Genomic DNA, 12,021 nt, shown 5'->3' with positions numbered 1-12,021 from the left:
AGAAAAAAAGAACTTGGCTGTCCTGCCAGCAAAGATCAAACTTGCCCCAAGGAGCTTGATGCCCCTAATCTTCAGGAAATAGTCTAATGATAGTGTCTCCCCCCTTCCCCTCCAGACTTCTTTCTCTCCTACCTAGTGTTGGAAGATTGGAAGGATGAAATAGGGATGGAGAAGGGTGGTAGAAAAAGGAACTCATAAAGTAGTCAAGAGTCTGGTTATATCTGTACACACAAGTAAAAATTACAAACGTTTAAAAAAGAACTTATTTATGGTATGTTGGTACAAACCTGTAGTTTAGCACTAAGGAAGGAAAAATAAGCAGGTCAACAGTTAAGGCTACTCTGGGCTACATAATGAATGATCTTATGTCAAAAGAATATGTGGATAATCCTACTTAAAAGTTAAATAAAAATATTTTTAAAATAAGCTTAATTTTAGTGAAAGGAAATAGAAGATAAATACTAAAAGTAAATATATGGAATAATCTTCATTATTATCTCAAGTGACTGGGTTTATTATGTTCAGTTTGGGAACATTTTGTGACTATCTATACATGAAGAAAGACTTTTGGTACAGAAACGTGAGACAGAAAAGGTGAGGGGTGCTTTATATGTAAACCTGCAGATCCCTGAGCCATGTGTCACAGGCTGGTACTGAGAGATGAAAGTGGAGGGAGGATTTGAGGACACACGTCTTCTGCTCTCAGACACAATATACACAAAATTCTTTAAAAACCAAGTAAAGGTCACCAGTGTAGAAACTCATCTCCAGATGACAAGAACAGAAGAAACAACAAAGCAATTCTGGCAACAGGAGAGGGTCTTAGAATGGCCAAATAAACCACTTTCTTGAACCAAAAAGATCTGCTGTAATAGACCGATTCTATTCTTTATCTTCTACACACTCATCTGAAAGAATCAACCACTTCTAAAAGCTATGATCACTATTTTTATTTAAGTCATGGAAGGAAAGAACTTTCAAGTGGCTAAGATCACTTTCCAACCTCGTGTATAGATATTACTTTTGGATTTAATGATTTTTTAAGTTCATATTTTTTATCGATTGAGGTTATATTTTCTGTTTATATGTATTTTTCTTCTTTTATTTATTTACATTTCAGATGCCTTCCCCTTTCCCCATTTCCCTCCCTAGAAACCCCTATCCCATCCCCCTTCCTCCTTTTTGCTTTTATACCATTTTAATTACACGCAAGTATTAAGGTCAGTTCTAGGTTGAGGAACTAGCAATACAATAGATACAAATAGTCAAGGAACAAGCAAGACAAACACAAATAGTCAAAGAGCAAGCAAGGCAGTAACCATGTACACTCCCATGATCACTGTTTCTAAGGGCTTATCAGGATGACCAAAATATCTGAGCCTACTTCTCTGTCCTAGCCCAAAGTCATTTTCATGTCTGAAGCTTACTTCCTTGTGCTAGCCTAAGATTTAGATTCCTGCCAGAAATTATTTCTTCGTTCTAGCCTAATGTCAGATTCCTGCCTGAAGCCCACTTCTTTGTCCTTGGCCAATGCAACCAATTCAAAGTATAAATACACACTAATAATTTTCATCTACATATGTGATTTAGATTCTGAAAAGAGTACATGTTTTAAGATTTACTTTATATTGTATTTTATATTTATTTGTGTGTTTGCCTAATATTCTGTTGATTCTTTTGTGGTTATTGTTACTGCCACATAAAAGTGTCTTTGAAAGATACTGTCTATACATTTTAGTAGCATCAATCAGCATAGTATAAATATGTCAAATTAAATTTAATCTCAGTGTTAATTCCTAGTAACTAACATCGTCTACCAATTAATTCTTCACTAGTATGAATCAGGTTATTGATGTTTAATTATTGCCTGTTGACATCTGCCTTTTATCCTCTTATAGAATAATAAAGAGCCTCCCTGAAAGCTCAGGCAATGTTTAATAATCTCATGCTATTTTCTCAATATAGCTATAGTTACTTCAAAAAAAAAAAAAAGAATGTGTGGCTAAATACAGATAATGCTATGGGAGATACTTGTCTGAATCATCATACAGGTAAGAAATTCATTTAAATTACAAAATAGATCTATGAAGCAAGTATTGACACAGTAATCACAAACATGGGCAAAGCAAGTTTTAGAGGGCATCCCTGATTTACCTTCTGCTACATCTGCAGGTACATGGCAAAATCCATACCACATTCTATACTCAGTATTCTTGAGCAACGAATGGTTCTTTTATTATCAAATTGGCCACAGATCATGTGCACATGTTACTCCTTGGCTTTCTTTCTTTTCTCTCCTTTCCCAGTGTGTTCATGTTTGAAGAATGAGCAATTCTACCCTCTTCTGGATGAATTGAGGAAGCTACCCGGGCCTATTTGTCATTCATATTTTTTTTCTATAACTACTTGTGAAGATGGGTAATATCCCCAGATGGAAGTCGTTAAAGCTAATCTGTATGCATATGTGACATCTTGCTTTGCAAAATCTTTTTCACTTTCCTCCTTCCGTTATGGAAACTAATTGATATATATGTGAAATAACTAATTAAAATGACTGTAAAGCAGTTTTATCAAATATAAAACATGCTATAAAATGCTAATAAAACTATAAAAGTATATAGAAAATTCCATCAATTGCAAAATTAACTTCAGAGAAGAAGCAAGTATAATTTATCTTTCACAACATCCAAATAAATGGCTGGTGTTAAAGTGTTTTACTTTAATCCTATCAAAATCAGAATAATAGTTGTCCTTCCTTCATAATACTAAACATCTTGGTTTCAAAGACAATCATTCTAGTTTCACATTAAAATTGTAAAACAATGAAATAATGGGGTTGCAATTAAATAATCGTGAATCAGGGCTTGGCAACGTATATGAGAACAGACGTTTCTACCCCATCATCCTAAATGGCTGATAGCTGGGGACAAGATTTTAAAAAGTCAGAAGAAAAAAATCTGTCCCAGGAAGTACATTTAAAATGAGGTTACCAACTGTATCCAACTGTAAAGAGTCAGAGGAATTAGTCTCTGAGGATTGGTGTCCACAACTTGGGCAGCTGAGAGATAACTACAAACTGAAGTTTCCAGAAAATGCCACACATATGCTAAATATTCTCAAAGACTGTATGACTAATGACTAATTAAAACCTTGTTAGTGTGGCAAATTGCGATGTTTGATGCTCCTCCAGAGCCAGCATTATCTTGGAATATCTATAGTAGTCTTAATAATCACTCAGTACATTCCTTCTGCATCATACAATAAATCTACCAGTAGAGGAGTATTTCTGATGCTTTCATTTAAACAGGAATCTGTGTTTACAGATGCTGAAGGTCCTTGCCCTATTGGTTTTTGAGCTATCAATAAAGAGGCCACTGGCCAATAACTGGGTGGAAAGAAAGAGGTAGGGCTTCCAGATGCACTTGGGCTCGGAGAGAGGAGAAGGCAGAATCATAGAATCAAGAGACTTGGGGAAAAAATGAAGGGGACACAGTAGCAGCCGAAGATAAAGCCAACTATCCATGTGAGCTTTCAGGTAAGGGGCCACAGGCCACTCCTCAAATTGGGCCTGGGGTGGCACGGGAAGGTTTAGTAGTGCTCAGTCTTTGAGGAACCAAGGCATTTTAAAGTTAACTGGCACACGTGCATGCGTGTGCGTGTGAGTGTGTGTGTTTGTTTTGTCCACTGATCCATGGCTGGGTAGCTGGTAGCATGGCCCGTCTATGAGCTGAAAGCAGTACGGCCAAAACCCACTGCTACATCTACCAACCCAAAACCTAAGAATGTTATCAGATAACACCTTCAACATTCAGATGTTCCCCTGCTTTGCTGAAACCTGATGTTCTCACCAATTCATTTGCTTAATGCCTTGATTCATGACTTTTTGCTTTGTTACTACTCCATATTTACCTGTTATGTAGGGCAACCTGAATCCATATTTCTGGGTAGTAGTCACTCAGAACAAGCTTTTCTATTCCTTTTGAGCTGGGGGTGGCTGTGTCTTAAGTTCATATGACATTTATTTGTAGATAAAAGGAAACAAGAAATCTAGTACTTTGTTGCTTATATCTTACAAGGAATGTGCACAAAAGGCAACCTCCAAATGTAGTGAATAAAATTGGACTATTTCTTGAACTTTAAAAATCACTTCATTGATTTATTATATTTTGAGTTGATTCTTATGTATTTTCATTTCTTTGCTTGTATTCTTCAAAGAAATGTGTTTTGAAAGTATATTATATGTCTGTATTAGTTACTTTTCTATTGCTGTGATAAAACACCATGACTAATGCAATTTAATGAAGAAAGACTTTACTTGAGCTTATGGTTCCAGAGGATCAAAGTCGAAGATGGAGAAGAAGACGAGCAGGTGGCAGGCATGGCAGCTGGTACTAGAACCTGGCAATTCACATATTTAACCCTAATCATGAAATAGAGAACAAAATAAAAATTGGCCCAGGTCATTAAACTTTCAAAGCCTTGCTCCAGTGGCATACTTCCTCCAAGAAGGCCATACCTCCTAAGTATTTCTAAATTGTTCTACCACATGGAGACTAATGATCCTAACACTAGAGACTGTGAGAGATATAACATTCCAATCACCACAATATCTACAAGTACTATTTTTATTATTCTCCATGTCAAACCTAGGCCTATGGAATTTATTGTCAAATATAGGTCATGTTATTCATAGTTACCAAATGATTTAAATGCAACTTTGATAAACTGAATAGAGTGTTATCTACTGTACATGGGCAGAAGTGAGTAGCCTAAAAGTTAAAATTGAACAAATGCAAGATTCCAAAATAAGGAAAGTATTTGTACCCTACAGCAGGGAGGCACCCAAAGGAGCTATGGCATCATAAAGAATTCAGAAGAAAATATTTTTTGAATAAAGTACATAACTATCTAGAATGGCAACACTTTTTTCTAGCTTTCTTGTTCTATACTAGATTTCTAGTTGAAGAATAGAAAATTTAAAGTAATAACAATGTTATCATGTTGTCAAAACAGTATAAAACCAACACTGCTTGTAAAGAAGAATATTTTTGTATTGTCTTTTTATCTACTGGTCCCTGCCTTTCCTTGAGTAGGTACCATATATTTTTCTATTGAATGTCTCTACCTGCAATGCGTTGTAATATCTGAGATCCAGTGAATTATAGAAGGGTAAAGAATAAAAGCAAAACATCTGAGGAACTCATGACCAGTAACATTGTCTCAGTTTACTCTGTCACCAAGAAAGGCAGGTAGTGCAAGGGGATGAAGCATGGTTGGAGGCCTCTTGTAGAAACAACCATTGAGCTTTAAAATCTAGCACTGGTATGAGGAAGTTGTCACTGGCTTCTGCTTAGAATGTCAATATTGAAAGCCCAGGAGACAAGTTTCTTAATAATGTGAAAGCAATTTTGTGTTCCTTTGTATAATCTATATAACCAGCTTCTCTAAGTCCAGATAAAACCTGATATTACAATATCAATATCTGAAGTTGCTTTCCAGGTTTCATATGTAAAATCATTATAAATATAAGGGCAGTCTAAATAGTGTTGAATAACTTTACTCAAATTTCTTTCTCAGAAATAAAATTGGGACCTGTGATATATAAGGATGTAAGAAGATCAAAGGCAAAATTCGGGACTGTCTCATTTCCCTGCATTTTTTAAAGCATTCTGACTTTGTCATTTGCATATTCGTTTGCTTCAGATCAGCACTAAAGATAGAGCAAACTGAAACTTAAGGTTATGTGTAGAATTCTTTAGATGATAATTACTTAATAAAAGTCCTTGGTTTTTCCATCATCTTTACCCTTTCAATGAAGACAGAAGTTTGGAGTCTGAAAATAATATTTCAATTTAAAGATATTATTTTTTCTACTTACCAGTAGATGAAAAAACTCCATTTTAATATTTTGAGTTCAGACAATACTTTTCTTAAAGATTAGTTACCCACTAAATATCTTTTCACACTAATACCCTGATTTGGGAATGGGTTTTGCTGTATCTGGGCTTCTGGTGCAACAGTAACCATCCACTGTGTCTGTACTCACCATCCTTGACCCATAAGGCATGGGGAGCCTTGCTGCCTTTCAAATTCACAGAAATATGAAACAAATCAAGACTCCTCTTAATCTGAGGGATCCTGGGCTCATTTTCTTCACATTCTACAGTGGCATGCTTTAAAGAAAAATCTTCTTGTACATCCCAACCTCTGTAGTGCTCCAAACCTGAACTCAGCCACCATGAAATGTTTCAACTCAGTCCCAAGGCATTTTATTTCTAGAGTCTGCCTAGAGCTATAAAAGTATGTTGTAGAATGTATGGGCTAGCACCTTTCTTTCCTACATGGACTGGACAATAAACTGAAAAGTAGAAACGTAGGACCAGTTTTATTCATGTGAACAGAGAAAACTGTCAGTCCTACTTTTCTCTAGCTGATATGTTCTGTGCACTAGGAAACTTTAAATGTCAATCTGATTGGGCAAAGGAAGTCCCAAGTGGTGACTAAAAGATTAGTTTTGTCATAAAGATGTTAGTGAATGTCTTTGTCACACAAATTAATAGACTGACTGCCAGGAATTCTTATCAGTGTAGGTGAACATCATGCATTCATGAATATCTGGGTACAAATGAAACTACAAAGAAGCAGCATTAGGGAGCTTAGGGAAAATTCTATACCCTGACTATGACAGTGCTTATGTAGATCTAAATGGTAGTTTGGAAGCCTAAACTGTATTTTCTGTATCCACAAACATTCCAGCTTATGAATAACCTTATCAAACTCTTCTTAGGAGGAGTTTTGCCTATTTATAATAACACACTGTGTTTTTTCCCAATATTTATGGAGATTTAGTTTTTACTTCAAGAACTTAACACATCAAGTTTATATTGAAATCTATGAGTCAGCATAGCCATACATCAACATAAACTAAATATCAAAACCCAAAGTTTTAGATGATATCTTCCTTGAGATAGATCCTATTTAAAAGAACCATTGAATTATTCCTGAAAAATAGTGTTGGTGGATGAGTAAGATTTTAATAGGTGAAGTTTAAAGATAAAATATTTAAAGCTTGAATAAAACTTTGCAAACAAAAAAGAAAGGGAAAGTGCTGAACCCAATCACAAAACTGACCACTATGTCCTTGAATTGTATTTTACAATTGACAAAGTGAAAGAACCAAGCCTGAGGTGGAAAAACATAAAAAAAATTGAGCATAACAGTTATTAATCCATCTTAGGAAACAATAAATGATTGGATATCAGTATTCTGAAATGTCACTCTGCACTCATGTGAATTTCAGACATGTGCTGAGTTGCAGCCAGTCTTGGATAGTTGCCTTATGGATGTGTCCATTTATATGGCTTTTCTAAACATGGCTAAACTATAGGGACAAGAAGTGATTCTCATGGGTTTAAAATCTAAGTGGAGTGGAACTATAAAGGGATAGTGCAGGGGAGCTCAGAACATATTCTTAATCATAATTATAATGGTCTTTATATCAATCTAGTTGAGTTTCTCTTATCCATCATTTTGTCTTCCATGTTTTCAATTCCCCTTGATCAACTATGCTCTGGAAAATTTTAGGTGGGTTTTTAAAGTATACACATAACAAGTTTGATGTAGGCTTTTAAAATTTTCTGATGAGCTTAAAGTTAACACAAAGGTGACAATTAGGGCAGTAACTTTCAAAAAATGGGTACACTAACAATGAATTTATCTGATTAATGTATAGTTCAGCAAAGCAAAGAAAGGAAACAATCAAAAAGCAGCCAAAAGTCAGTTCAGTTCTACATAGGCTGACATATATTTTGTAGTACTAATAATACAGGTAACAGCGAACCTAGGAGTTGATTTCTGAGAGATAAAGAAAATGGATAACTCATCTTTGACATTGTCTCTGCAAAATGATGATGATGATGATGATGATGATAACGTGGAATTAATCACCAGTCCATTGAAAATATAGATCTGGAGTGGAAAAGATTATGTTTTTAAAAAGAAAAGAATAAGTCTTTGTTAGGATTCCCATTGCTGTAAAGAGACACAATTTACAAGGCAACTCTTATAAAGAAAAACATTTAATTGGGGCTGGTTTACACTTTTAGAAGTTTAATCCATTATCATCATGGTGAGAAGCATGGCAGCATGCAGGCAGCCATGATCCTGGAGGAAGCTAGAATTCTACATCTTGATTGGAAGTCAGAAGGAGACTATCTTCTACACTGGGCAGAACGTGAGCATACGAGACCTCAAAGCCCATCTGCACAGTGAGACACTTTCTGCAACAAGGCCACACCTCTTCTGATAAAGCCACACCTTCTAATAGTGCCATCCTGTGTCCAACATTGAAACACATGAGTTTATGGGCCAAGTCTATTCAAACCACCACTTCATGTTAAACATGGGTTTTGCATTAGTCCACCAGCTTAAAGGTATTAACTGTACCTTTAGCTTTGGCGAAAGTCACTAAGCAGGATCCGTCAATGAAGAAGTCTCTCAGGTGAACACATAGACAGGAAAAGCTGCTCCTGTAGCACACTGTAGCATCAACAGCCAAGCCCAGGTTCCTCTCCGTCTCTCACAAAACTCATTCAGCATCAAGTATTTACTGAACACTTAGATACAAAAGGGTGAAAAAAAAACTGTGTATATATTCATCTTAAGTTATATGTATACAGATTTGAGAATTTCTTTAATCAATGTACATTGCATACCCACAGTGTACAAAATGGTTTTAATGATGCACATGGATGTTTATTCCCAAGAGACAAGCCTGAGTTTTCTATTAAACTCTAGGTGTCAGAATGGAATAAATTATCTAGGTTTTCCAGCTACTTGCTCATTCTTGCCCTGAATAGAGGTGATAAACAGAAGCATTGAGGGGAGGTATGAAGGATGCAGGATGTAATGTCTGGTAGATTGGATTTTACTCAGATGAGACTGGAGACTCCTCACTATAATAGAATAGTTTTTCTTGAAAAATGTCCCCTAAACTTCACCAACATCTCATTAACTGTGATATAAATAATCTCAAAAAAAAACCCTCTATCCTTGCCACAGGATTCTTTACCAGAAACCTGCATCTTATTTTCCTGTTCCTCTACTGCTACACTGCAGTTTAATGAGTCATGTTGGCTCAGAAGTCAGATGAAATTACTTACTGAGCCTCATCCACCTTCCAGGAATAGGTGCCTGGCAGAAACTCCCCGCCATTTTGTGAGGCTGTGCTTTCCATACTAATGCCCTTGTGTGTAGGAACCCTGAGCGATGACTGAAGAAACCTCTTCTCATGCAGCTCTGAATTAAGTTAAGGCTTCAAACTTTGGGGATGAGAAATAACTTGGATCTGTAGATGGCGATCCATCCAACTAATCCGAGCACTGGGAAAAGCTAAGCAGCAACGTTTCGGTTGGAGTGCCTGAATGGGCTACATAGTTAACTGTTAAACAAGATACACTGAAAAGCTATTGGAAACAATGTCAGATAGACTTCAGTGTCCTGTAACAAAAGCTCAATAAACTTTTCATATGAGGGCAGTGGTTCCCCGTTTCCTTGGCTCCTTGAGGAGCTGTGGAGTGAGCTCCTGGTCCTGGCTAAGCTTCTATGACAGCTTCAGAAATAGCTGTTTCCCTGACAGCGTCGCTCCAAAGCAGCCAGCAAGGTGCCATTCAAAGTTTCCTCTTTCATTCTTGTCATCTATTCCATATACCTCCACTTTTCTCTATTGTATTCATTTTGTTTTTCTATTTAAAGTTCGTAATGTGTATTCTGCTCCTTACACTGAATTTTCCTGATAAAAAAGAGAAGTTTCCTAATGGCAGGAGCAATTTCTGGAAAGGGGCATATTTAACAGCTTACTCTTTAAAAGTTGTCCAGGAAAGAGAAAAATAAGTCCTAATGAGTAATAAAACCCCAGATCTATGGAGATGCCCTAGTCTATGAGGTGTCTACTCCTTCTTTCCTCAGTATAGCATTTGGAAGACCATAGTATTTTCATATTTCAGACAGCAGATTTTCTTTTAACGATATCTCTGCAGAGAATACTATTAAAAAAAAGAAAACTAAAGAGGAAAGGGCAGAAAGGGAACATGTGAGAAGCCTCCATCTGAGATGAACCATCCCCCTGGCTGAATCTGTGTTCTATGATAAGGACCAACAAAATTACTTGCTGTTTTCTCATTTTCAGCATATCTTAAGAACATCAAACTAGTGACCTTCCTTCCTGTGTTCCTTGTTTCTGTTGTATAACAGTGATTCACAAATCTGCCTGGTTATCGTTGGGATCAGTCTGTATTCTACAGAGTCGTTGCCTATTTCCAGAAGCAGCTCCTCCCCGTAGTCCTACTAGGTAGTCAGCGATGATATCACAGCATCAGAAAATTGCTGCCCTCCGTGGTACAGGAGCGCTGCCGATTGCTTTGCAGTCATGGGAAATGCACATGGCATCTCCAGCTGCTCAAAGCTTTGGATATAAATTAATGAAGCTCCAAACTTAACCTGTCACAGTGGGCAAGGATCTGAGTTGCTTAAAGGCAAAGTCAGAACAAGCATCATTTCTGTTCATGCACACTCTCAAGAATAGCTCGCTTCTCACCTATCTTGCGTGTGTGTTTGACAGAGCACAGAAGGGATTTATTTTTCCCCATCAGTGTTTGGGAGAAAAGCGCTAGCGATTGCTGAGTAAGACTGTTAAGTGTTTTATGGCTCATTTCAATTTAGCTCCTTGCATTTCTTGGCACAGGATCAAGGGCATTAATGTGAGGATAACAGCTAATACATATAAGCATAGACAGAATGTAGAAAGCTATGATCCTGTTGAAGGTAACAGGAATGCATCATACTCTGTGACTCAGGCTTGACCTGTCAGGCCTGAGATTCCAATCTGATAGATCAAGAGTTCTATTAATGTTTGCATTTGATATCTTACAGTAATCTCATCACATGTTTAAAACTAAGGAATAGACATACTTATGTCATGGAAAAAAGTCAGAAAGGGAAAAGCATGAGGAAGACAGAAATAACAAAACTCATCTTGTTTCCTCAAAAGTCCTCTTTCTTTTCCTTCCCAGCAGTTTAATATCCTGAGTTGACTAGTTTCTGATTAACAATACTTTCTGTCCTCCTACTTTCTTGCTTCCTCAAGTTTAATTCTAGAGCATATGATCACGCCTGGAGAATAATTTCTATTCTCTCATTATTTAAAAGAAAGAAAGGGAGGGAGGGAAGATGGGAAGGATCGATAAAGCTTACAATAAATATATAAATGTTCTCTTCCTACACAGTATTTCTGGGGGGAAAATAACACCCTTTAATTTATAAGTTTCAAGTGCATAATTGTACATACTGATGCCATTTTATATTTGTATATAAATATCTATAAAATATGTATTAAATGTTGTATGCTGGTTTGCTTCTCTGAGGTTGTGATAAAATCTGATGAAAACTATCTTAGGAATGAAAGAGTTTAGATGGGTTACAGGTCACAATATTTCACTGATGAAAAGTTGGGTCAGGAGCTCAAGACAGAAACTTAGAGGAGGAACTGAGCCAGAGACAACAGAGGAGTGCTGTTTGTTGTCTTGATCTCCATGTTTAGCTCCACCTACTTTCTTATAGCATGGAGGAACATCTACAGAGATGGCACCGCACAAGCCCCACTCACCTTGGCCATCCCATGTGAATCATTAATCAAGAGAAAATAAATTGACATGCTCACAGGCCAATCTAACGGAGGTGATTTTCTCAATTGAAGTTACATTTTCCCAGCTGAATCTTTCCACGTGTCTCCCAATCCTTTCCACATCCATCTCTTCTACAAGTCAGCTGATGACAGACCCTATGTTCAAGGATAAAACAGAAGTATCTGATAGGAGCTTCAGTCATTCTGATAAAAGTCTACTATATTCCCTACTCTCATTCTCTTTGTGCTGAACAAAAACCCATCTTTCACCTTGATCTTGACAGTACATTATGGTCATCTATCCTACATCCTTGATAACCTGTGTATATTTATGCTCTTCC

The sequence above is a fragment of the Grammomys surdaster genome, unplaced genomic scaffold, assembly GCF_004785775.1.
Source record: "Grammomys surdaster isolate TR1022 unplaced genomic scaffold, NIH_TR_1.0 185, whole genome shotgun sequence".
In the NCBI taxonomy this organism is placed as follows: domain Eukaryota; kingdom Metazoa; phylum Chordata; class Mammalia; order Rodentia; family Muridae; genus Grammomys; species Grammomys surdaster.
The sequence above is the reverse complement of the archived record's forward strand: the minus strand, read 5'-3'. Positions refer to the sequence as shown.